Source organism: Canis lupus, chromosome 23 (genome assembly GCF_003254725.2).
Source record: "Canis lupus dingo isolate Sandy chromosome 23, ASM325472v2, whole genome shotgun sequence".
Classification (NCBI taxonomy): Eukaryota; Metazoa; Chordata; class Mammalia; order Carnivora; family Canidae; genus Canis; species Canis lupus.
This window is the reverse complement of record NC_064265.1, coordinates 29119894-29146729: the sequence shown is the minus strand read 5'-3', so window position 1 is coordinate 29146729 and position 26836 is coordinate 29119894. Positions and strand designations below refer to the sequence as shown.

General features: G+C 39.1%; 1 protein-coding gene and 1 long non-coding RNA gene across 3 annotated transcripts in view; one reads left to right on the top strand and one right to left on the bottom strand.

Annotated features, from left to right (window-relative positions):
- The window catches only part of CPNE4 (copine 4), a 670646-nt gene that overhangs the window by 161057 nt on the left and 482753 nt on the right, over window positions 1–26836 (top strand). Inside the window, exon 3 of the mRNA XM_025448963.3 lies at window positions 21507–21569. The gene's annotated coding sequence lies outside the window, so the exon portion shown is untranslated. The remainder of the gene's footprint in view (window positions 1–21506; window positions 21570–26836) is intronic.
- Window positions 1350–25213, bottom strand: LOC112661210 (uncharacterized). 2 transcript variants are annotated; one of them, XR_003137513.3, is made up of 8 exons: window positions 25093–25213; window positions 18979–19121; window positions 18253–18366; window positions 15548–15673; window positions 11714–11836; window positions 11255–11380; window positions 4784–4860; window positions 1350–2091 (listed from the first exon to the last, which is right to left on the bottom strand). It is a non-coding gene; the product is annotated as an uncharacterized LOC112661210 (long non-coding RNA). The 2 variants fall into 2 exon arrangements; XR_003137512.3 differs by lacking the exon at window positions 15548–15673 and having other exon boundaries at window positions 1354–2091.

The window sequence follows — 26836 nt, the reverse complement described above, 5'->3', positions numbered from 1 at the left end:
TAATTTGTTACATGCTTGTTGCAAGACTGGTTCAGGTTTTTCCTGGAACTAACACCATGAACAGACAGAAAGGTCCTGTGTTTTTAAGAAAGATAATAATTTTTAAAATGTATTCCAAGGGTACACTGTGACAGATTAAAATTGCTAGATAAATACAGATTGCCTCTATTTTTCTTTGCTAAATGTAGCAGCCCTCATCAGAAACCATGTTAGAGACTTTACAGAATTTTCCTTGACTAGTTATCACAATTCTACAAAGCAGGACAAACAATGGCCAAACTGGAGTTTGAATACAGTTGTATCTTGTTCTTGAGTCTAAACTGCTCTGCTTATTCAGATCACTGACTGTAGAAGTTCAAATTGTAAAGGCCAATGAGAATACATAGTGAAATTGATACTCACTTGTGCTGGGTTGACCTTTCCTTTTAGAAAGTAGGCAACTTGTCTCACCTAGGAATGAAGTCACTACCCAGAAATCAAAGGGGGACCTTAAGAGTGAGGGTGGGGGTGACTGGGTGATGGGCACTGAGGTGGGCACTTGACGGGATGAGCACTGGGTGTTATTCTATATGTTGGCAAATTGAACACCAATAAAAAATAAATTTATTAAAAAAAGAGTGAATTGTCAAAAGGCTTAACTCTCTAGAAAAGAGGTAAGAGTGAGAAAGATATTACTTTCTTTGATCTTTTTATTTTTATTCTCTGTTGTTTGAGCTAAACTGGGTTCTAAAACATAATTTTCATAAATGGCATAGTGGTAAACAGAAAGCTATTCCCTTCCACCCCCACAGCAAGCAAACCCTTCAACACCTATTTATGTAATGATCTCTGATTTTACTTTCAACAAAGGTTCTGTGATTTAATGGAATTACCTTTTTCTTTTTAAATACAAAAAAAGGAACTTTCTATTTTTCTTTAACTTTAAAAAAATATCAAAAGCTTATCCCAAATAAAATCATAGATATGGTCATATGATCATTGAAAGACTTCAGACAAGCCGTAGTTCACATTTGTGAACCAATCTGTGAGCAGTAGACATTTCCAAGAGGGAAAATCCAGTCCATAGGTCTGAAATGGTCTCTTAGTGGCCTTTCTGTTGGGCCCAGTATAGTGATAATACTGACTGTAAAGATGAAGTGAGGTCATACCATCATGCTCATGACAAAGATATAAATGCAAATTAGAGCAGTGTTTCTAGGCTTTGGCTACTCATATCACCTATGAGTCTTTTGCAATATCAATTTTCTTCTGTTATTTACTTATTCCTTTTCTTTACATCAACTTGCTTTTAAAAATAAATTTAGCTTTATCCTAAGCAATAATATCCATGACATTGAGTTTGATAAGGCAATTATATATTTGTATCTGATAAACATTAAATCATAAACATAACTTAAAATTTGAAATATTTCTTTGTGAGCTACTTAAAGTCACCCAGTATACCCATGTACCTGTGGTGGTATGTTTACAATGCTTTGGGAAATACTGAGCAAAGGTCAACAAACTTCGGCCAGTTGTCTGTTGGTGAAAATAAGGTTTTATTAGAACATCGGTCCATTCAGTTTTGTATTGTCTATGGCTGCTTCTGTGCTACAATGACAGAGTTGAGTAGTTGCTACAGAGGCCGTATGTGTTGCAAAATGGAAAATACTTTGTATGTGTCCTTTATAGAAAAGTTTGCCAAGCCCTGGCTTGAAGGAACACTTTCTATGGACTGCTCTCTAGTTTCCATCTATGGTCTAAGTCCCCTTCTCCCTAGAAGTATCTTTCATGAGAAGAGACTGTTCCACCTTCTGTGAGGACCAGACTAGAAAAAATTCACTTCTGCGTAGGCTGAACCCGAAGTGTCTAATGAAGGTCTATTGATAGATCTCCACCAAATGTCAATTTACTGCAGGAACTAGCTGTCTCATTATCTCCCAGCCAGCTGGACTGAACATTCCTGCACTTTTCTTCTCTCCAGTCTTCAAAATGGCAGTGACATAAGATGAGATTTAAAGCTTGAAAACTGACTTTGAATATGAATTCAACGTTGATGTGGTTGTCACTTTTAGCTCTGATATCTATATTCCTGGCAAGTGTGGGCAGCTTCTGTTTGAGGTAAAGTTGAAAATTGTTAAGCAGAAAGTAATTTTCATCAGGTAAAGTAGGAAGAACAACTGTGAAGTTGTGTCTCCTTATATTACACTGCTTGATATATTTTTTTAAGATTTTATTTATTTGAGAGAGAGAGAGCATGAGTAGGGCGGGGGAGCAGAGGGAGAGGGAGAAGCGGATGACTCTCCACTGAACAGGGAACCCCCCCAAAAAAGGTGCTTGATCTGAGGACTCCCAAGATTACGACCTGAGCCCAAAGCAGATCCTTAACTAACTGAGCCACCCAGACCCCCCTACACTGTTTGGCAATTGTTTTTTCTTAGATGTTTCTTATGGAAGGGACTAAAAATCCTTACATAAAAGCAAAGGAGAATTGCTAATTTTGAGGACCAAAGAGAAATGGCCATGTATATGTGTATTAGCTATTGTTTTCTCTGAAAGTGTTTTTTTATTGTTCTTTTTTAAAATATTTTATTTATTTATTTATGAGAGACACACAGAGAGAGGCAGAGGCTAGGCAGAGAGAGAAGTGATGTGGGACTCGATTTCAGGACACTGGGATTACGACCTGAGCCAAAGGCAGATGCTCAACCACTGAGCCACCCAAGTGCCTTATTGTTCTTATTATTATAGTTCATCATTGGATAATAGCAGTTAATGTATCTTCTTATAAAGTCTGACCACTGACTCCTTTAAGAGATAGAATCGGCCCTTCTGCCTGAAATATCTTCCACCTACTTCTCCATCGAGAAAACTCCTACTTACCCTTCCAGACCCAAATAAAATGTCCTCTATGAAAACTTACCCAGTCCTTCCCCAGCCTAAATATACCCACACACCCACACACCCTACCCCAAATAAATCACCATCTTTTCTTAAGAGTACACTTATCTTGATGAGCACTGAGAAATATATAGAATTGCTGAATCATTATATGGTACACCTGAAACATAATAGAACACTGCTAATTATACTTGAATAAAAATAAAACTGTATATTCTCTATAACATCTCCTTTGTTCATAATTTCATTAGTCCACAAATACCTTCAAGAAATAAGCCTATATTAAAAACACTTAATTGTGATACATTCTTATCTCATCAATTGGAGTTATATTACATGCTTTAATGCTACTATCCAATGATGAACTATAATAATAAGAACAATAGGGCACTTGGGTGGCTCAGTGGTTGAGCATCTGCCTTTGGCTCAGGTTGTAATCCCAGTGTCCTGAGATCGAGTCCCACATCACTTCTCCCTCTGCCTATGTCTCTGCCTCTCTGTGTGTCTCTCATAAATAAATAAATAACATCTTTAAAAAAAGGAAGAACAATAAAAAAAACACTTTCAGAGAAAACAATAGCTAATACACATATACGTGGCCATTTCTCTGGAAGAAGAAATATGGCCTTTTCTGAGTCTGCTTAGTGGGTCTTTTGTGAATGAGCTGCTTGTTTCCAGGAAAAAGATGTGTTCCTTGTCTTTGGGTAGAGAATATACATCCCCTAATTCTGATGGTTTGGCCTGGCTCACCAAACCACACAGTTTCTGTAATGTGATTCATGTTGGAACAGTGAGGGTTCAGATTTGAGAATGGAGGTGAGACCTGGCCCCAGCCTAACTCTTGCTGAAAGACTCCCTTCCCTGGGTGACTGTGGGGTGATACTAAAAAGCCTCCCTGATGCATCTGCACCTCACACCATGATACTATTTTGTTGACTTCACCGTGGTCTGGATCCTTACTGCCAATTCTTGATTGGCCCCTGTATTGAGGATGGAATCAACCAACAAGATGTTGATCTTGTCTTTCTGCATCAGTGAGTGTCCCACAGGGCCAGGATCCCATGTTTCCTATAGTTCAGCCTTTATCCTTCTCTTGAGAAATAGCATTAATCCTGTGGGGGAAAAGCAGGTGTGGAAGCTTCTATTCCGGGGATTCTTTGCCCAAGAGCAGGGACATTCACAGGGCAATTTACTGCTATAGGCATGGAGCAGTTTGTGAGCAGCCTACTGAGAGCAGGGGCTTTGTTCACAGTGGCTCTGACACGATGTTGCAAACAGATGGGTAATGGGGAATAGGGTCAAAGGCAGAGCTATAGCTTTCACAGTCTAACTAGGGCACATCAAGTGATAATTGCTGGTGACTTAAATTTGGCAGAGATATGTGTTGGGATCTCATGAAGACTGTGGGAGTGTAGCCTATATATCAGGGGGGTGGTGTAGGATAGATATTCCAGCTTCTCTAGGATCAGTATTATCTGGAGGATGGCTGAAGTGACTAAGCCAGAAAGCCTCATGGCAGGCTGGGAATAGGAAGGAGGCTCAGCCATAGTCTACCAGGCTTCCCACTTGTTTCAAGACTCTGCATGCTCTTTACCTCTTTTGTGAATCCCCTTAGATTAACACAATTCATAGAATCATTGCATGTAGAATTGGAAGGTATCTTATAGTTCATCTCCTTCAACTCTGGGCCTGTTTCAAGATGAAAACTGAGGTCCAGAGAGGGCAAGTAAATGAAATTGTCCAAGAATGGTTAAAATGTTATACTCTCTCCTTTCTCTTCTCCTCCCTTCCTTCTCTCCTCCCTTTCTCCCCTCACCTCCTGCATTCCCTTCCCTCCTCTCCTCTCTCCCCTCCCTCCTTCCCTTCTTTCCTTCCTTCTGCAAATATATATTAAAGCACTTACTATGTTCCAGGTAGTCTTCTAGGCGATTGAGACACATTAGTGGACCAAACAGTTAAAAATCCCTGTCTTCATGGATCCTATTGAAGAGACAGACATATTAAACAATGTGCATAATAAATAAGTTATACAACTTGATAAGAACTATGGAAAAATCCAGGGCAGGATTTCAGGGGGTGGGAGAAGGGAAGAATGCAATTTTAAACAGAATGGCCAGGGCAGAATTTGTTGAGAAGGTGACATGTGAACAAAGGCTTGAAGGCACTGAGAATCCACTGTGTGGATCTCTGATAGGATATTCTCTCAAACCAACAGCAGATGGTTTGAATTGTGATATAAGAGAAAGAAGAGTTGTGGATGACTCCGGAGCTTTTGGCCTAAATGATGGGAAAGATAGACATGCCATTAATTGAGATGATTGTGTTAGAGCAGGCTTTAAGAGGGGAAATCAGGAGTTTAGGTTTGGACATGTTGAATTTGGTATGCCTGGTAGACGTCCAAGTGGAGTTATTAGGAGAGTGGCTAGATGTTGAAGTCTGGGATTTAGGAGAAAGCTCTGGACTGAAGATGTAAATTTGGAAGTAGTCTTGAATATATAGTATTTAAATCTATGAGACTAGAATGACTTGTCAGGATAGTATGTATAAATAGAGAAGAAGAGATAACCCTGGGGCACCTCAACATCAAGAGAATTATAGACAGTGTGAGTGAACAACACTTTCAAAGTATTTTGCTAGAAGGAAAGAAACAAAATGGCAGCTAGAGGGAAAGTGGGAACTTCTAGAGAGGATTTTTCTAAGATGGGAGAAATAATGTTTGTAACCTGATAGAGATGGTTTGATAGAGGGTGGCAATTTGATGATATAGGAGAGAGAGGGAGAGTTGCTATAACAATATCCTTCAGTAGTCCAGAAGGGATGGATACAAAGATGCAAGTGTGAAGAGGAGTGACTTTTTTTTTTTTTTTTGTGGATAGGAGTGTGGTTACTTGGTACGTTAGCAGGTGAGAGGATGGAAATGAGGCATTGGAGATGGTAGATAGAAGGAGTGGCAGAGTTTGCCAGATTTCTACTCTATTGTTTCAGATTTCTCCACTAAGAAGGTGAGAATTAGCTGGAGTAAGAATGTGGGAGGATCCTTGGAATTTTGAGAAGAGAAGGTGAGAAAAACCCCTTTTAATAAGGAAAATGAATGGGCTAGGAAAAGATAATACTTTCCCTCCCTCCCTCCTTCTCTTCCATCCTTCTTTCCTTTCCTCTCTACTTTAATCTAACTTTCTCTTGCATATCTGTAACACACCAAGCACTGGGTATCTGAAAGTGGAGGGACAAACATTTTTCTTTGGGCAGTCATTCCTGTTCCATGTTGGTATCATGAATGAATTATCCAGGCATCAGGCCCATCACACAATCTTCAGAACTGTTCCTGGCAGGTGATGATGGATGGCTGGAAATGGGCAGTCAGAATGCTGGCTGAGAGCTTCTGCAGGAAAGGACAAATCTAAAATCCAACAGTGAAACTGAGTTTGCTTCACTCCCACACATAGGCTCTCAGATTTTATTATTTCAGGAGGCTGCTCTCATAAGTCAGTTGACTAGAAATTTGATTGGGGTTGTTTCTTAGAACTAGATTAAAAACATTTTGTTATAATGTAGTGTTTTCAGAATATATCCAGCCAAGGAAGTTCATCATTTGAATCAGCTAAGAAATATTGGTCAATATTTCTTTTTCAAGGATCAACAGGACTCCCAATATCTGATAGGTGCTTGGAGCATATAATATGGATTGGCTTTATTCATAGGGACCTAAGACAGAGCAATATAGAATTACAGATTGGTTTAATTACAAGTGGGAAATTGAAACCTTCACAGGAAATGCAATGGTAGGTATTCCATTCTAAATAGCTTTTTTCCTTTCTCAAAATTCTGAGGGTTATTTAAAAATATATATATGAGCTTTGCTGGTTTTTAGTCTCCTAGTACATCCCTTTGATTCGTATTTTCATTATTTTGGCCTCTCCCTTGTCCCTTCCCTTACTATGTTAACCTATTTCCAATGATTAAGGGGCCTTAAGTTGATCAAGATACTTACAGTTGACTGAAGCTAGATACTTAGTTCTAATAAGAAATGCATTGTAGAGATTCCACTGGTAAGTGCCTATATTTTTTTTTTGGGGGGGGCGTCATTTTCTTAAATGAACTAAAGTCCTATCTATAATAGAGATGATGCCATAGTGTTATCATTCCATTTGCCAACAAATCATGAAGTGCCTTGTGGTTGTATTCATGTTCAGTCTGTACTGTATTCAAGTATGAATTCCTCCACATGACTCCATCCAACACTCTATTCAATGTGGGTCCTCTCTTGCTTTGATGATGGTCACTTGTGGAACTCCCTGGGACAGTCCCCTTGAAGGGACAAGTATCTTTCACTATGGATCCATCAAAAGGGTGACATGGAATAAATAGCATATCCCTTATTTCCCCATCTCTCTGCTGATGGCACCATCCCCAACCTGCATCACTCAAGGCTATGTGGGGATGCTATACTTTACTAAAGAGTTGAGAGAGGACATGTTAAACTATAGGCTAAATTTGACTTTTTGCAATTCCCAGTTCCCCACTGCCCAGATGATTTTTCCTAAAATACTTTATTACAAATCCTCATCTCAGAATCTTCTTCTTGGAAAACCTTAGGAAAAGCCTACCTAAGACATACACTATCTCATCTTAAGATATACTTGTGGTTTGTCAAAAGAAGCCTTTAAGAAAATTTCACACTCCACCCTAGAAATAGTGGTCATATTTTCTTCAAATGCCAAGAAAACTTATACATACAGATGTTAACAGAAATATACTTGGCAAAATGATTGGGATGCTAGTTTTATTTTGGTTTCTGTGTTTTTACTTCTCTCCCATTTCCATTTCAAGGAAGTAACCAGGCTATTTATAATTCTTTGTAACTGGGGGTTTTGCAGGGCAGAAAGCTGAAGTTTCTGGTGACCTATATGATGACCCATATTCCTACCTCTGTGAAAGCCCAAACTTTTTGAAGTTATGATGTTTGATGTCTCAGAGAAGGAAGAAAGAAGAGAGAGAATTTCCATGAGGCTCTGAAAGGATTGTCTTAACTGGGAATGGGATGGAGGTCAACAGGACCCCAAAATATAAGACCAAGGAGTATTCTTGGGGAAGGCCTTGAAGGGAGATGGTTTCATGGTGGACGTAGAGCTGGCTCCATGCCTAGGCCAACCTAGATCTCACCTACAAAGCGTGGGGTTTCCCACAAGTTGGATGGAAAGTTACAAAACTGAAATTAAAAATAAGGGGGAAAATGGATCAGCTGTGACAGGGAGTGGCAAGCATCTGAAAGGAGACAATTAGGATTAGGAATAAGAGGATGCTATGCCAGAGAACCTTTTTGAATGGTCTAATTCTCCTGTTGGATTCATAATAGTTGTTCAATGAATGTTTATTTGTATAAGTGAATGGTGTCACTTAAATTCCATCTCACCCAATCTTCAGGAATGGTTGTTCCCAGTTCATTAAGAGAGGGCACTAAGACAACTAAAAACACATTATCTTATAGGAAGGGATGCTGGTGGCAGTGGTGAGACCAACCCTAACCCCAATTGGCAGAAATGGCATAGATAATACCAGTTCCCTCATCAAGGTCACAGTCCTTGGAGAAGGAGACCAAAGCATCAACAGCTGCTATGTAAAGTCACTGTGCAGGGGGTTGGATATAACATCATTGGCAACAGCAGTTCTAATAATAATAGTTATTACTATAACAAGGATAATATTTAGAACATTAGCTAAACTTGCTAGAGAACCAGGTATGTGCTATGTGCTTTACAAAAAAGAGCTCTGTGATATTGAGAACCATTGAGCAAAGTAGGGGTTATTATCCTCATATTTTTAGATATTGAAACTGCAGTTAAGAAAGATTAATGTAAAAAAAAAAAGAAAGATTAATGTACCTTTCCCTAAATTAGGCCTGAAATTTTAATCAGCTGTCTAGTTCACCTCTCAATGTATTCAGATACATAAGACATTATATTGATTTCAGTTTCTTGACAGATCTGTCCTGACACTGCCTTACTTGTTCTAAGATGAACTGATTGCTTTCTATCTTGAGTACTAGTTGGTATTCTGGGATGACCCTTCCCCATCATCTTAGAGAGTCTGGTGTTGCTTCCCCTGTTTCCTGAACCCAAATATTTTTCTTTTTGGTCTACTCTTTTTTTTTTTTTTTTTGATTTCACACATTCACCAATAAATGTCTGAGAAAGGTAAGCTATTTAGCTTTAGAGGTACATGTTTAGGTAGTAGAGCTATACAGTAAAATAAGGAAGTTTAGGGTAATGATTACCTTAGGGGGCAAGCAGTGGGTAGAGATTAGAAGGGAGTCCAATGCAAGCTTCTAAAGATGGCAATGTTTTTTAATTTTTTTTCCAATTTGCTGATTACATGGATATTCCCTATTTAATAAATTATTAAGTTATACATTTTTGTGCACTGAGTATGGATAATATATTTGACTATAAAAAGCATAAAAATGACTTAAATCAATAGTAAATATGCAGTACACCCTTAGTAAATATTAGGTTTTATTATTGTTAAAACTGATTTTCAAACAGTGGCAATTTCCTTACTTGGGACATTTCGCAATGTCTAGAGACATTTTGGCTGTTTCAATGGGGAAAGGGGAGCAGTGCTACTGGTATCCATTGGTTTGGGGTCAGGAGTCCTGTTAAAAACACGGTATAGTATATGGGATAGTTCCCTATAACAAAGAATTATCTGGCCCCAAATATCAATAAATAGTTCCGAAGTTAAGAAACTCTGTTGTAAAGCCTCTGATATGGTATGTAATACCCAGAAGACCTCAATAAATGGGCATTCCCCACCCACTATCACAAACTATATTCTTTATTTAGGTCTGTTATGGCTTTCCTATCAATCATTCACTGCTTCAATATGATAACAATGCATGCCTTCTGATTCCTTCAAGATTAAATATTAAATAAACTGTAAATAGATAAAATTAATAATGGCCAGGATTTTCTTTTAAATCACTTGGCTAGGGTAATGTTCTGTTTACTAGCAATGAACTCAACTCTCCAGAGATTCACCAGATATACTGGACATAGTCTATATCTGTTTTATCTTCTGATTGACAAGAGTCATCTATTGTCTTCTTGAATTTCCTCTAAATTCAGTCTGTGTCACAGAAGGTCTGGCCCCTCAGGCAGCAGTAGCAGTGTCCCCGTGGCTGTCGTTTGCATCATCTTTGCTGAAGCTCCAGAGACTCGAACCAATGGATACAACTCAGAGACCATTGGCACGCTGAGCATTTCTTCCTGTGGACATATCTAAATGTCTACTGGAACACGGGGGCTGATTTTTTTCCACAGCCACAGTGATCAGCTTACTTCTCACTTAGAGAAGATTACAGATAGTCTAAAATTAGTGTGTCAGTTTTTCCTGATTGAGGAAACAACCTCAAAAAGAAAGAAATTGAATTGATACTTATCCGTGGCATATTGATTTGATGGAACAAGTGGGAGGCAATGATTAATTTCACTGTTTATAAAGCCTCATGTGAATTCATAATATAATAAGTAGAATAGTACATTTGAACCCTGATAAATCAAATAATGTTCTTTTATTTCATGCCTTCTCTAAACTGCTCTGCCTTGAAAAAAAAAACCAAACCCAATAGTGTTTTATAAACTTTAGAATTCCAGAAGCTGAACTAGGTGTGATTTAACAACTTGCCATGGATTTGGAACTCTGATATCACACTTTGTGATTGTATTTTTTCTTTGTGTGCTTCAGGCAACGACTTTCTCCTGGAGACTCTTCCTTGATCAGCAGTCATCCTGTCAGAAGCTATCCCTCGAAACAAATTTTAACGTCTATTAACTAGGGGTTCTGATTATTTTGGTGTGGCTCTTTTGTGCTAGGATAGATGACATTTCTCTCTCTGTAGTATTAGTATTTTACCACCATTCAAAACATTTTTTTCATGGTGCAGGTAAAATAGAAAAGGTCTTGCTTGGTTGGATCCCAGCTCTGCCACTTACTGACTGCATGGGAAAGTTCATTTAACCTCTCTGTGCCTAAATTTCCTTACCCATAAAAGGAACAGGTACTGATTGTGCTCTGAACACCTATGAAAACAGGGAGGGCAGGTGTCATGGGATTTTAGATGAGCAATTTCACCCAGAAAGGGATACAGGAGAGAAAGGCAGTTATTAACATCACTAAATATCCAGAAACTAGAAATTATGTACTGAGGAAAATTCAAAGACTTAAAATTTAATTTGGCTGACTATTGAAGGAAGATAAGGGGTATCAAAAGAACATTTTAAGTGTCTGTATGCCCAACGTATGCTAGGTACATTTACACAGTTTGCTTTGTTTAAATCCCTAAAATAGTTCTATAAGGTGAATATTAGTTTATTACTTTTTCAGTGGATCCATAGACTTGCCCGACTTGTAACATGGCCTGGGCTCCAAAGATGAGCTGGACACAATCACTTCTTGGTCTTGGGAATCAGGGAGCAGAGGGTGATGTTTGGTGGAGGGGGAGCTAGAAAGAATACAGTTCATAAGAGAATTGGGGACAGTGTACCTCATCTCCATGGCTGCCTGAAGTGCTAGTAATTCTGTAGCTCCAAGTCCAGTGTATCTTGGCTAATCCTTATCCCGTGTACACTTGTTCAAAGATGAAATCATGTGGGGGGTTCTTCTGAGGTCCCAGTTAGCATCATAATATCACAAACACCACACACACACACACACACACACACACACACACGGTCCCCAGCAAGCAACTCCTGAGTACTGACTGAGAGCCAGACACTGCATATAGATAAGGGAAGCCACCAAGGCCACATGGGCATAAGAAATAAAATTTCCTTACCCCTGGATTTCTCCCAGAGTTTCCATCTCCATATTTGCTCACTTTTCCATAGCCGGCTCCTAAAGTCCAGGCTTTGCCTGGCCAGCGAGAATAATCAATGGTGAGCTTCCTAATCCCGTGGAGCTATATAAAGGACCAAAATAATGAGTTATTAGTGTCTGATCAGCTCTTCGTCCCCTACTGTTTATTGTCTACTTTGCTTCTTATACTTTATACCAGGGCAACTTAGCTAAATAATTAAACAAAACAAAACAACTGTGTGTGGCCGTGAAGCTTCTCTCCACCTCTGCCTCTTACCATTTGCCTGTTCCTGATCTTCTTTAGTTTCTGATCTTTATCCTCTGATCACTTGATTCCATAACCACGAACTTGACCTCACCCCTGATTTATGTAAACCTTGTCTTTTACCTTCCAAATTTTCTGTAATACCCCTGGTGTTTATCATGATGCCTGAAGGTCTCTTAGCAGCAGCTGGGCCACTTGTTGTCCCTTGCAACAGCAAGGAGGGCATTTATGCATCCTTCCAAAGTACATTTTTCAACACCTGCACTAGTGGAATTTGGCTACTAAATAGAGTAGCCAGTATGTGAGTCCATGTCTGAAACAGACTGGGATAGAAGGCAGAGGGCAGAATTGAAATAAGTCAAGATCCTGAGATTCTTGATGGCTAGTGAATTCCTGCCTGTTGCTGGAGACCTCAATGAAATACAGGAGAGTAGTCTGGCAGGTGAGAGGTTTATCCTGGTGCTCTGAATAACTTAGGTGTATGGCAAGAATCCACTATCACTGATAAATTGATTGCTTGGTTTAGTCATTCATTCTCTGGTTTATCATACATTACATACCTGCCTGAACTGGGTCTAACAACAAATCTTTTCTGCTTCCATAAACTTCTTTAGCCATTGTATTTTCAAAAATAAGCATTGTAAACTGGCCAGATGTGAGGCCAAGGATGTGAATAGGAAGGCCCCATTTTTCAAGTTGTGCTACTGGCTGAGAAATTACCAGAACAATTAGATTTGCTCTTTTTCCGCCAAGAGCCAGCTGCATGGTGCAACCTGAGATCTTGTGGTGGAAGTCAAAGTCCTTTAGAGTCCAAGTAGAAGGATGTCCAAGGTAGTTACAAGGAGATAGTTATAAGGTCTTGCTCCTTGCTCCTTGGCTTGGCCAGTATCTGAGTCACTCTCTGTATTCAGAGCATGCAGAAAAGTCTACTGAAGAATTTTTAATGTCTGTGATCTAGCCTTCTAGACACAATCTTGTATACTTACTTGTATAAGTAAGATTATAATATATATTACTATTTGTGTCTGGATTTTCCCACATCATTAAATATTTTTAGAGTAGAATTGTAATGGCTACATATATTTCATCACTTGGGTGCGTTTTAATTTATTTAGCCATTTTTATTTTTCTTTATTATAAATAGTGCTTTTATGAACATTTCTTGTCTACATCTTTGATTATGCTTTTATTTTTTATTTTATTTTAAAAAGATTTTATTTATTCATTTGAGAGAGAGAGACAGAGGATGAGCAGGGCCAGGGGAGAAGGGAGAGGGAGAAGCAGACTCCCTGCTGAGCAGGGAGCCTGATGTGGGCTTGATTCCAGGACCTCGAGATCATGATTGGAGCCGAAGGCAGACACTTAACCAACTGAGCCACCAGGGAGCCCCTGATTATTCTCTTAGATAGATTCTTAGAAGTACCAATTTAGGGATTTTTAACTTCTGAAGGCTCTTGATCCATACTACAGAAAGTGAGGTTTTTTTCCAGACTGAAAGTTCCAAAATGTATCCCATCAGCAATGTATGCAAGTAATTGAAAAACGACTGTCTCTACAAAATTGTGTATTACTTCTATTCTTCTAATTCTTCTATTATTGAGTTAGCTGTTGAATTATCTCTTGAAGTCTAAAAAGAATCTCTTGTTATATCTGAATGTTTACTACTCTTTTCTATTTCCCTGAGGAGGATGAAGAGAGCGAATCAGGGGTCTAGAAAGCCCTTGTTACTTTCTGTCTCCTCTGATGTGTCTTCATCAAATGATTCACATTCTTCCCCTCATCCCCTCAGAACACTTGTCCTGGTGATATGATTTCTCTCTTCTCCTTCTGGTTGATAAAGAAGTCAGAGTGTACTTGGGGGTATGATATGTCTTGGAGCTGCTGATTAGGATCTGGGAAAGAAAGATTATTAGAGCTTTCTTGCCCACTCAGCATTTTGACCCTGACTTGAAATTAACTTCAAGGAGAGAGTCCTACTCTTTCCTACTTTGTCATACCACCAGATGTCTTCTTTTTTTTTTTTTTAACCCGGGGTTGCTACAGAATTCTTTTTATATGTAACTAAATATACTTTAATTAGAAAATTAATTTGAAAAGCCTTTTTAGAAGGGAGTATCAAAAAAATCAAACCAATAAAACAGAGTCTCTCAGCTCCCTGAAGATTGACAAATATTACCTTAATGGCAAAGGACCTTCTTCTGTGCTAGCTATTTTTTGTTTGTTTGTTTGTTTTTAAGATTTTATTTATTTATTCCTGAGAGACATAGAGAGAAACAGAGACATAGGCAGAGGGAGAAGCAGGCTCCGCACAGGGAGCCCAATGTGGGACTCAATCCCCGGACCAGGATCACGCCCTGAGCCAAAGGCAGATGCTCAACCACTGAGCCACCCAGGCGTCCCATATGCTAGGTGTTTTTAAACAACTGAGAACAGTGTTGTAGGGTTAACTGGGATGAGACCAGCTCTGGCATTACCTGCTTACTGGGATGAACTCACGGGGAGCTGAACTAACTGTGGGAGCTGGAAGCATAGTGCAACCTACTTGTATAACATGCTATCTAAATAATATGGCAGCAAATAGTAGATAATATGATGATAATGGATACAAGAAGTCAGTTTCACAGGAAATAATGGGGATGTCTCAACAAATAGATGCAACAGAGTGTAAGAATAGATGGCTGTGTGTTGCTGCCAATGTGGTCAACCCTTCAGTGAATCCTATGTGTTCATATGTTGTGAACATAGGAACTGGCCTCTAGTTCCTGTCTATCTGGAAGGGGTAAGATGGTTGAGGCCCCCCTTCAGAGACTGGGATCCTAGGCAGGCAAAGGGCAGAAATCCAGTTAATGAGATTAGGGCATGAGGTGTCACTTGATTTAGAGAAGGGGAGTTCTATAACCTAAACAGAGTTTAAGGCCAAAGCTACCTTACAATCCACAGTGACAATGCTGGGTCATGGAGTGTTAAGCAAGAGCTTTAAATAACCTCTGGGCTCAGAACTGTCTTGGTCCTAGGACAGGATGGCAATTGAGGGGTCAAAGGGATGTTGCTGTAGGTTGAAGCAGTTGTGCTTGGTGGGAGACAGGTGGGCCTGACTTTAGACCAGGAACACAGCAGGGGTAATGTGGTTCATGCTTTTGTTTTCTGTTTGGTATCATCATGGTATCCTGTCTTTTGAATGTATGGACTGATTAGGGAGAAATTTTTCATCCATCCCTCTTATTTTCCCTTTGCCCATTTATCTGCCAGAAGCTAATCATCAATGCCCTGTTGGATGGAGGATGGGGAGGGGTACCTAAGAAGGGAAGTGCATCTAACCCCCTGTCCAATGTCCTACCTGTCATGAGGTAGAGGACTCCAAGGCTAGCCCATTCATCTGTCTCCATATGAGTGTGTTATTTAAAAAGTGATTCATGGTGCCAGCGGTCCTCCATCACAGCACTCTTAGTCCTTACTACAACCATGGCAAAGCTAGGAAGGTTTTGTGCAAGGAGAGTTTGGGGTAAAATGCTCTGAAGATAAGAGATGAAGAAGAAAATAACAGTCTACCTGCTCTGAGGTTAAGAGCATGGAAACTTAATTTTCTCTGCATCTTGGTCAAGCCATCAGTCTCCTCTTCCAAGTACTTGTCATGTTGTGCCGCAGACAGAGCGTGGACTTGGAGGCCAAATACACCTAGGATTGAGTCCCAGTCCCCCACTTATTAATTGAAACTGATCCTTAGTTTCCTTATTTCTAAACCAAGATCTTTCTTGTCTGCCTTCTAGGATTGTTTTACATATCATTGGAACAATGCAAGTGGAAATGCTCTGTATAGTGAAAAGTATATAAAAGCAAATAAGAATTACAGTTACTGAGTAAAAAAGAACAATTTAAATAATGAATCATCTGTCTTCTAAGCTGATCATCTACCTCCAGCTATAACAGTGGCCAGAATCTGGAGACAAACGGGACAATGCTTTAACATACCAAATCATTATAACTAAGTCAAGGCCAACATGCAGCGCCATTCACATTATCTAATGTGTCATCATACACTGGGAAGGAAAGGGTTAGTAGAAGAAAGCCTACAATTCAATCTCTTTATTGGAGCTCTACTCCTGTAAAAGAAAGAAGGCACAAGACCTGGTCATATCTCCTAGTAAATATGCTAATGGCAGACTCCTTGGAAAATAAGCTTAGTTTTTATCTCTAGAATGCTATTAGGATTCTAGGACTCTTACCCTAAACAAATCTGAATCCATGAATTTATAGGATTACCTATTATGTAAGTGATATGAATTGTACACATTGCTTAGAGAGTCCTGGGTTATTGTGAACATGGAGCATGACCTGATGTGACAAGAAAAGACTTGGGAGTTCAATCTCAGAAGACTCCAAGCCTCTCTCCTTGCTTTTCTGTGCCTTGTGATTATCTGTATCTTTGAAATTATTAGAAAATCTTGGTAACTGTATAAGGCCTCTGATTTCATATCAGACTGATTGGACAATCTGATCTTTTGTGTTATCTTCTATACCTTCCTTTTAAAAAAAAAGAATTACTGGCTCATTATTCTCTCTAGAGAGTATATGTTCTCGTGGGTACTAATATAGCTGTACTGCATGACTCAGCTACACAGTAGGAACTCTTGTGGATGTCCAATTCTATCTTGGATCATATAGATCATCCAGTCATATTGATTCCTACTTCCCTCAGCCCTTTCTCCACCTTTGAAGACTCCTCAACATCTCCCTCCCAGTACCATATCTATTAAGTCCTGATAACCAGATGTTCTGCTTCAATATACTATTACTTCATTAGACCTCATTAGCATTGAGATTTGTTGGGTCTCCCAGAGTTTTCAAAGCCAGCCCTTCCCTTCAGGTTGCTACCATCTTGTAGGATCCTGGTAAGTCTGATTCCCATCTGGGTCTATGGAGTGTATGATTCTTTTATAGATTCTCCTTTCTCAGAATGGTTACTACATTTCCTGGGCCCTCTGATTCAGAGGTTCCTGTCTTCTCCCTCCTTTCATTACATGGATTGAGAAGAATTATACAGCTATAGTTCACAGACAGCTATAAACTTAATAAAACACCCTACATACTACGTCTCCTTGTTACCACTCACATGCACAGTGTCAGGTAAAGTTTCACGTGTTGGCAGAAGAGTTGTCTTAGAGTTTCTCATCCACAAATAGTTAACTTCCTGCTGTACCCTGGTGGAGGAGAGATGGCCTTCCCAAAATGTTTGACAAATGAGCCTGTTCTCATGTACTGTTCTGCCTCTATGGATTTGTTCTATGATAGGTGTCCTTGGTATTTAAAAATCAGTTTAGGAGGGTAAAAAATATTGTTATATGGGAAGAACACCATCTAATTCTAATTTTTTTAAAGTGGGTATTGAAAGCTTTGGAGGATAATGAGTCCTATATAAGATGATTGTGTGTCCATTTCATTATTCTCATTGTGCCTCTTGGGAAGACAGGAATAGGCACTGTGGTAGATGAAAGAGGACATGAAATTTGAAGTTGAGGGTCATGAGATGGGGAGACCTTCTCTTTCCCACTTAGTAACTGTGGCCTTGGACCCATCCTTCCTCCTGAGTCTCATTTGCTTTATGTATGGAATTGAAATAAATATATACACTGAAGGGTGGTTGAGAAGATCAAATGCCATGGTGGGTATGAAGGCATTTCATAAGCTATAAAGTGCTACAAATAAATGTTCCAATTGATATTCTAAATAAAAAGGGCTTGATTGTTTCCTGGGATTTTCTGAGTTCTCCCCATTACTCCACTGCCACCTCTGATCAGCAGTTCCATAAACATTTAACGTGGGAGGTTAGGTTCTATCAGGCTCTTGGCGGACCATCTGCTAAATGAATCCTGAGATCTGTTAGAACAGAAATTTAAGGCACCAGAGGACACATACACATGCATACATGCAAATAGATACATACAATCACGCATACAGACATTCCTTCCCCCCCAAAATCTCAGAGTTATGATTTCTTTAAATCATATGTTGAAAAAAATATTTTTCCCCACTGCTTTTTAGAATGCCGCCTGAGGAGGCAGCATTGGTACCTCATGTGCTGGTGCCTGCATACTGATTTGGGAGTTCATGGTGATTGCGAAGTCAGAAGGGAGGTGGGAGAAGAGGACAGCACATGGAAAGGGTCATCTTGGGACCAGAAGTTAAGGTTAGGAGTCAAAATGTAAAGGCTGTGTTGCCATCTGGCTGGGGGACTGGGCCCTTAGCTGTGTTCCCACCTCAGTGACTTTATGCTGTTATCATGGGGATGACTGAGAAGAAAGGTCCCATCCATTGAATCCTTGGAATGTTCCATTTAGTTGAATAGAAGCAGAATAGATTCAGTATGCTCTCTGAAAAAGAAATTGCAAGAAGTTGGAATCAGATTACTCTAAGTTACAAGGTCATTACTGGGATATATAATAGTTATTCTGGATCTATATGTTTTAAACCAGGTATCTATATCTAAGAATGGCTCCATAGAGATGCCTGGATTGCTCAGTGGTTGAGCATCTGCCTTTGGTTCAGGTCATGATCCTGGGCTCCTAGGATCGAGTCCCCCACCAGGCTCCCTGTCGGGGAAAAGCCTGCCTTTCTCTCTTCCTATATCTCGTCACTCTCTGTGTCTCTCATGAATAAATAAATAAAATCTTTAAAAAAAAAGAATAGCTCCATAATTCTCTGGCTTCATCAGGCAAATCTTGGGTCTTTGAAATAAGACTTAGAAAAACTAGCTGTTGAATTAGGACTGCCCTTCAGCTGTGTTCCCAAATATTTAGTACAATGGAATTAGACAGATGTTGGTTCAAATCCTACCAACTAGTTTTGAGGTCATAGATAAGATGGTTGATCTCTCTGCGGTCAGTTTCTTTACTTGTAAGATGTAGATAATAATAACCCTTTGGGTTCTTGTAGAGCAAATAAAGAAAATGTGCACTGTTGCCCAACGTGTAGTAGGTACTCACAAATGTTGGTTCCTGTTGCAGTTCCTTCTCTACTTCAGGTTCCCTTTGTTGGGTTTTCCCTGGACTACTCCTTCCATCCATAATTGCTGTTTAGATTTAGATTGTTTAAAACTCACTGGATTATTTGTCCAGTTGTTTTCAATCTAATGGAGATAATAATAAGACCGAATAATACTTATCTCATGAGTTCATTGTAGAGGGTAAATGATATATTACAAATAAAACAGCACACAGCTTGACAAATAGTAGGTAGATACAGGTTAGCTAAATGTATTATCCCTTTATTGAGTGAGGAAGAAAGGAAAAGACAGTCTTTAAGCCTCAAATCTCCCCCATCCTTAGTGTCATCTTCATAACTTAGTAATCCTGAGTTTGAATCAAAAAGTCCTCAAAATATTGTCCCTGTTCCTAGTGACCTGACACTACAGAAAATTTCAAGTCAACTAGAATCTTGTCTTTGTTCTATGTTTCCTGCATACCTTCACTGTTTGGCTTGGTGCAATGGGATTCTTTAAGACCATTCCCAAAGGGTAGACTGTGAAAAGTTCCTGAAAATTCTGTGTAAGGCTTTCTCTGTTTTCTGGGCTTAGGCAGTGAGGGTGAGGTGGCAGGGTCTGGAAATCCTCCATTTTACAAAGAAGGAAACACTTCCTAATTTTATTCTATTCTGATTCTAGCTTCAGATCACAATGCAAAGACAAATATACCTCCCCCAACACACCTACGGCAATCTAAGGACAGCACCCAATTGCAAATTATAACTTCTTGGTGCCAATTCCTCCTACTATGCTGTCTTTAGATACTGATATTATTGGGACTCAGTTTTTCTAATCTAAGAAAACAATATGTAATGACACTGATAAAGCTAGAAAAAAATCCCTATCCAGAAATGCATATTTGTGTCATCAGAAACATGCATCTATGTTCAGGTATATCTAGAACTGGTCCATTGGACTATAGAATTTTTTTCAATGCTTCTCTCTCAGGGCATTCTACTATTTCTTTTTTCTTTTCTTTCTTTCTTTCTTTCTTTCTTTGCATGGCAGGAAGAAAAATTTCCATTTTAAACAGCAGAAAAATTGAGTGTAGTCACTTTTCCAGTCTGGGAGGGTTTTATTTTACATCAAAGGAGGTGAAGCATTAGTAATCTACTTTGATAACTTCTTTTGAGAGTGAAACTGGAGTGCCCACCCTCCCAGAGCATCATCTCAAAGGAGTGGAGGGTATTACCAGAAACAGTAGGATTGCTCTGCATAATAAACCTAGTAAAAGGAGGGAAATTTTGAATTTCTAGGGGGCACTCAGGAATGGATAGGGTATGTGAGAGGCATGGGAACTAGGAGAAAGGAGACAGCTACAGAGAACCAGAGTCTCCTCAGTTGGCAGGAAGCCAGTGCCCAAAGGAAGAAACACAGCTAGAGAAAAATGTCTTACTTTTCAATTTTAAGATGTCTTGAATTATTGTAGTCCCCATTCCATTGCTTCAAACTTTGAGTGATGTTTGGTTATACAGGCCTGCCTAAGTCATTGGTGCTTTGTGTGGAATGAAGGACCAGGATGGATTCCCAAGGGACTGCCTATGTGCAGAAAAGACAGAGCAGTTGTAGGAGGGGTGCAAAGTAGAGATGGAAAACTCCAGAAAAGCAGGAAACTGGATCATAAGATGAGATGACCAAGGGACAGATTAAGACCTATGGGATCCTCAGAAACACTGTAGGGGGCAAGGATAAGAGGAAGAGTGTGGGTGGTAGATTTACCATGGAAAGTAGAGTCAGGGCTCTGTTGGTTCTGTTTGAAAATTAAAGGATAGGGAAGATGTGGGTTCCCCAGAGGCAGCTGTTTTGTGTGTATGTGTTTTGTGTGTGTGTGTGTGTGTGTGTGTGTTTGTACATGGCAGGAGGAGACAATCCTTGAGTGAGGCAATTAACAATGTTGATACCTTTTACATACACACCACTTTTTAGTTGAGAGAGCTATATTGTATGAGTCCAGGGCTGAAAGGGGAGGCTTAATGTGTGGTTCTGGTACTTGACAGTAAACTATTCCACGTTGGCACATTGGAGGCAGTCTGGTAAACAATACAGATGATGTTAGGTGAGAGGTAAATTTTGTAGACGAACTTACCTTTTGTAAAAAAGGGTCAATTACATTCTTCTTTTCATCCTATAGCTGTGCTATAGATTCCTTTGCAGGGCTGCCATATAAACTCAAGGTTCTATGTACTACAATAAGGCACCTGGTTAAGGTAGGGAGTTGCTCATCATTCTTTTTATTTTACTTCTTTTGTATCTTTTTGTAATTCTTAGTTCAGTGTTCTTTGCACAAGTGCCTTCAGAATATTTTTATTGACTGGTCAAACCTTGAAACTCAGATGTATCTAGAACTGGTCAGTTAGACTATAGAATTTTTTCAATGCTTCTCTTTGAGGACATTCCCTAAATCTTAATGTGAAGAGAATGAAAGGATACCATATTAATCGTGAAACAAATTCCTCTACTTCTTCTTTTTTTTTTTTTTTTGCATGGCAGGAAGAAAAATTACCATTTTAAACAGCAGAAAAATTGAATGGAGCTGCTTTTATCCTCTCTGAGGTAACATTTTTCAATCTCCTAAACTTCTAAAAAAGAGACCATGAAATACTACATAATGTTGGGAAGTTCTTGTGCTTTCCTTAGGGGAAATAAAACTATTATTTCATAGGAGGCTCAGAAAATGAGAATTTCCACTAAGAATGCTTATCATATTTATTGTTTGTACTACTTATCATAGTCAGACTTACTTTAGAATTATATATATATAATATATATATAATTCTAAATATTGCACTTACTTTAGAATTATATATATTGCACTTCTTAGCTAGAGTGTGAGTATTGTTGAAAAGGAGCCATGCTTTATGCTTTAAGGCCAAGATGACCGAGATTTCATCTTGGTACTATTGGTCGTGGCTGCCAGGAGCAGTGTGTTTAAAAAAAATGGTGGGGCTGTATTTGAGTTGGCTTAGGAATGGACTGTCACAATCAATTAGTAAAGCCTGCTATGGGTATGGAAGAGAGAGGTATGACATGTATTATGCCGTCTTCCTCTAGGTCCTTTTTAGAGCATTGAGCAAAATAGGCACTCAGTAAAACTTGGCTTTATTTCATAAGTTAAAAACAATGCATAACTACCAACAGAGCTCTGGAATTACCACACTACCCATTTTTGTCTCTATGTAGGACAAGGAGGTGTACATCCGCAGCCATATAGTTTATTGTTCAAATTGGGACACTCTTGACAGTGAAAAGAGGCTGTATTAATAATCATGCTGGAGCTGTGGATGTATACTAGAACTGCTGCTGATAAGTGAGACATATGGGCCACCCTATATGTCTCTCTAAAGTGGCCCTTTAGAGTAAATGAATATTTCTTCCAAACCAAGGGTTAGCAAACTATGACTCAAAGGCCAATACAGCCATCCATCTGTTCTAATAAAGTTTTATTACAGCCATGCCTATTTATTTATGTTTTGTGTTTCTGGCTGCTTTTGTTTCAATAGAGTCTAATAGTTGTGGCATAGACTGTATGGTGTGCAAAGCCAAAAATATTTGCTATCAGGTTCTTTATAGGAAAAGTGCTGACCCTTGCTAGTCAATAGAATTCTTGTTGAAGGGTCTCTGGCTTCCTGGAGAAGAAAACTAACATGTTAGGACCTACTGTGTGCTAAGCTTCATGCTAGACACTTTGCATATATGATCTCATTTAATCTCAAATGACCTTGCAACATAGGCATAATCTCAATTTATTCTAAAAATTTCTAGGCTACCAATGACAGAAGAAATGAGGCTTCCAAACCTGTAGTTCTCAGAATCTTTTCCTCTCAGTGCTCTGTGGAATGCTCTGACAACAACCTATGAACTTCTCTGACTCTCACATCCCACATCCAATCTGGCAGCAAATCCTTTGGGCTTTATCTTTAAATTATATTCAGAATTCAACCATTGCCACCACAGCCCCCCACCCCATCTGAGTTATCATTCAGCATGTACTATCATATCCTACCTGGATTAAGTCAGGCTTCCCTGAGTCTGCTCTTGACCCTACAGTCTGTTTTCATTGGAGCATAGTGATCCTTTTAAAATCCAAGTCAGATGATGTTACTCTTCTGCTCTCCTACGGTTTCTTCCCATCTTATTCAGAGTAAAACCCAAAATCTTGACAATGACCTACAAGGCTCTTCACTATCCACAATGAAAGCCATATTTAAATTTAAATTTAGGTATACTAAAATTAAATACAATTAAGAATTCACACTAGTCCCATTTAAAGTGCTCAGTAGCCCCACTGTGGCTAGTGCCTACCGTATTGGAGAGCATAGATACAGAACATTTCTATCATTACAGAAAGTTCTATTGAATGGCACTGGGATCTGCTTTCTCATTATCTCTCTGGCCCTGTTTCTCACTTCTTTCTCCCTTGCTTACTCCATTCCAGCTACAAGAAGCTCCTAACAGCTTCTTAAACCTTTGTGCCTTAGAACTTTTGAACATGTTTTATCCTCTGCCTGAAACATTCTATCTCTAGATAACAACATGCCTTGATTTTTTAGAAACTTTAGGTCCTAGCTCAAGTGACACCTTCTGTGACAACCTGTTTAATCTGCAGCTCCCTGGTACTCTTCCCATTCCTCTCCTCTGCTTTATTTCCCTATATCATTTACTGTCACCTGACATTTGTATGCACAAATATGTGTATATGCTCTCCCCCATTTCCAATCATAAGACCTCCATGAGTCTAGTGTTTAGCTTTTGTTTCTGTTTTTTTTCTACTTCATAATTTTTCCCAGCACCATAGTAATGACTGACTTAGTAATCATTCCATTTGATGAATAAATGGGAATATCGACAGGCATTTGTTTGATCCTTTAGAAGCTTATCTAATTTCATCTAGGCTGTACACATTGTGTTTTTTTAATCCACTAATCTATTGCTTTGTTGTTGTTTTTTTAATTAAATATTTTACTTATTTATTGGAGAGAGAGAGAGATAGTGAGAGAGAACAGGAGCAGGGAGGAGAGGGAGAAGCAGACTCTCTGCTGAGCAGGGAGCCAACAAGGGGCTCGATCCCAGGCCTCCTCTGCCAGTGCAGAATTGACCTCAGTTCAAGGCATATTGACTCACTATGTCCACTAACCTAAGAACCCTATTCCTCAACTAGCCCAAAGTAGTAGAAGATTATTAAAGAATTGCCAATATTCCTTCTTCATTGGTACTTCTAACAGTTTTTCCCCATTGTCTTGAGAAACTGATGTGAACTAGTGAGGCTTTGCAGAAGATGGACTGTTTTTATTATTTTCATTAATCCAATATCTATATGTACAGAAAAGAAAGAATCCAATGAAAGACAATTTACATGATATTGTGTAATTACAGTATGCTGGTAAAAGAACGTTTGTCCAAAGTTATATCTTTATGTCCTCGTCACAAAAGCAGCTTGAATTTGCGTCAAACAAAGCCTTATCTCAGCTACTGTTACTCTGGAATACGGTGAGGAGCTTTTAATGCTGGCCTCCTGGCACACATACTTTAGAGAATAGTGTCTGACTCAGGCTAGAGTAGCTCAGAAGGGCTAAAAAATAAGCCTATGCAAGTAAATTCAGAGTACTGAAAAGGCATTGGTTTTGGTTCAAATCCTGAGGTGGACATTTTGGGGCTGTGTGAATCTCTGCATTTCTCTAGCCCTTGGGAGAGACCTAAAACAGCACAATGTAGCAAAATGAACTCAGATTTTCTTAGGAGCCAGACCAATATCAAAATCTCTGACCCATGATTTGCTTGTCCTGTGAGCTAAGAGAAGTTGTCTAATTCCTCCAACTTGGAGATCCAGGATGAGGTATCTGACACAGAGTGGAGACTCAGTGAAAATGGTGGCTTTATTTGTAGATTGTCCCAATTCTGCTTAATAACGAAATGTGAGACTTTAGGCAAGTCACTTCAAGTATGGATTTTGCTTTCTCATCTATAAAATAAAGAGTTGGACTAGATTAATACATTTTTTTAGGTTCCTCTTACGTCTAACATTTGATGATTCGACTATATTTATACTCTGTAACTCTATATCTTCAACTTAACTCACATGAATTTCATTCATCTTCCTCTGAATGTTAATGTTGTTATCCATGAAAATAAGACACTGCAAAGCTGCCCCCTTTGTTCTGCTGGGGTCTGCTTCTTGATCCTTCAGGCATGGCCCCGAGCCATAGTGAGCTCATTTCCAGCCTGACAGTGAATGCCTCATTCTTGCTTCTCATTCCCCATGTCATAATACCCTGCAGGTAGGCTCACATCCTTCAGAACCTACAATATGACTGCCTGTCACCCTTGCTAACTTTCTGCTCTACATGAGCTGGAAGACCAAACAAGAATATGAACTTCAACATTCAAATTTTGGTTCTTCAAGACTTGGCTGAGGATTAACACCTCTGAGAAGTCTTCTTTAGCTTATCTCTTAGGTCAGTTCCAAAGGCCCACTCTGTGCTTTCGATAATGATGCATGCATGTTTTAATCATGGCACTTATCACACTGTATTGAAATTGTCTATTTTCTCATCTGTGCCCCTAATTAAATTTTCAGGTTTTGAGTGAGGATCAAAATCTCAATCAAATATGAGTCTACTGTACTTAGCAATACATATGATAGATATATTGTAAGCATACACACAAGAGATAATTAATGTTGAATCAATAAATTCCTATTACCTGAGGTCAAGTTGCAAAGTCTTTCTCCCCACTTATTTCTCCCCCTTCCTTTAATATAAAAGAAACTAAAGATACAGAGGGAATAGGGTTATTTTCAAGAACTGTTCTTCAGTCTGCTACCATAGTATGACCTTTCCTTTCCAGAGGAATTATCAATACTGGATTACCTCTACATTCGTTGTCTTGCTTCAACTGTACTGTGAGAACACAGCTTGAGTATTCTTGTTTGCTTTTAACAGATGTAGAAGATGCAGCCCAAAGAGGTTCGGTTATATTCAGCTGTACCTCTCTATCTAAGGTTATAGAACTAGTTAGAGATAGAAAACGGTATTGCAATCCAAGTCTTTCAATTGTAAACCTAGTGTGTATTTTGCTTCTATGACTTAAGAATCTTGGTATAGCATATGAAAACATTCTTTACACCTCCTTTGGTTCAGCAAGTTTGACAAACTTGGTAGAAAATGAACTTGGGAGGAAAACAATCTAGGAAAATGGTAACATTCTGAAGATGTCAAAAAAAAAAAAAAAAGGTTTTAGAGGACTAAGGGAATGCATTCACCCAGGCCTCCATTGATAATCTGTTTGGGGATAACAGACCAGAGTATTGATAAACAGCTCACTTGGGAAAAGGCATAGTGAAATGTCTAGAATCAAACAAAATAGGATGGGTGAGGCTGAGATGCTGGAGATATGTGCAAAGAGCAAACTCAACTCTTGCTCAGGATAGAATGGGGAACAAATCAAGATAATTTGCAAGATTGGCTGGCTTATAAATTTCAGGAAGTCCAATGCCAGGAGAAAAGTGAAGAAACCCTGTGTCAGCCTTCAGCAAAATGTACTATATACACTACCTGCTCTCTCAGAGATGGCTGTCTCCTCCTCCTGCCAAGTGAGAGAAGTATGAGATCTTTCAGGTGAGGATTGCTAGCAGCTGGCTGGTGATGAATGTGGCCAAATAGAAGAGCTGGAGCTCTTGGTAGGGAATGGTTTCTAATACCCTGGTTTTCAGAGAGAAAGAGGCACATGCAATCAAAGACTCAAAAATCAGAATTGGGAGGATCCACAAAACAGTGAGTTAAAGAGTTATGGAAACTGATGATAGGGTCACACAACCCCCATTC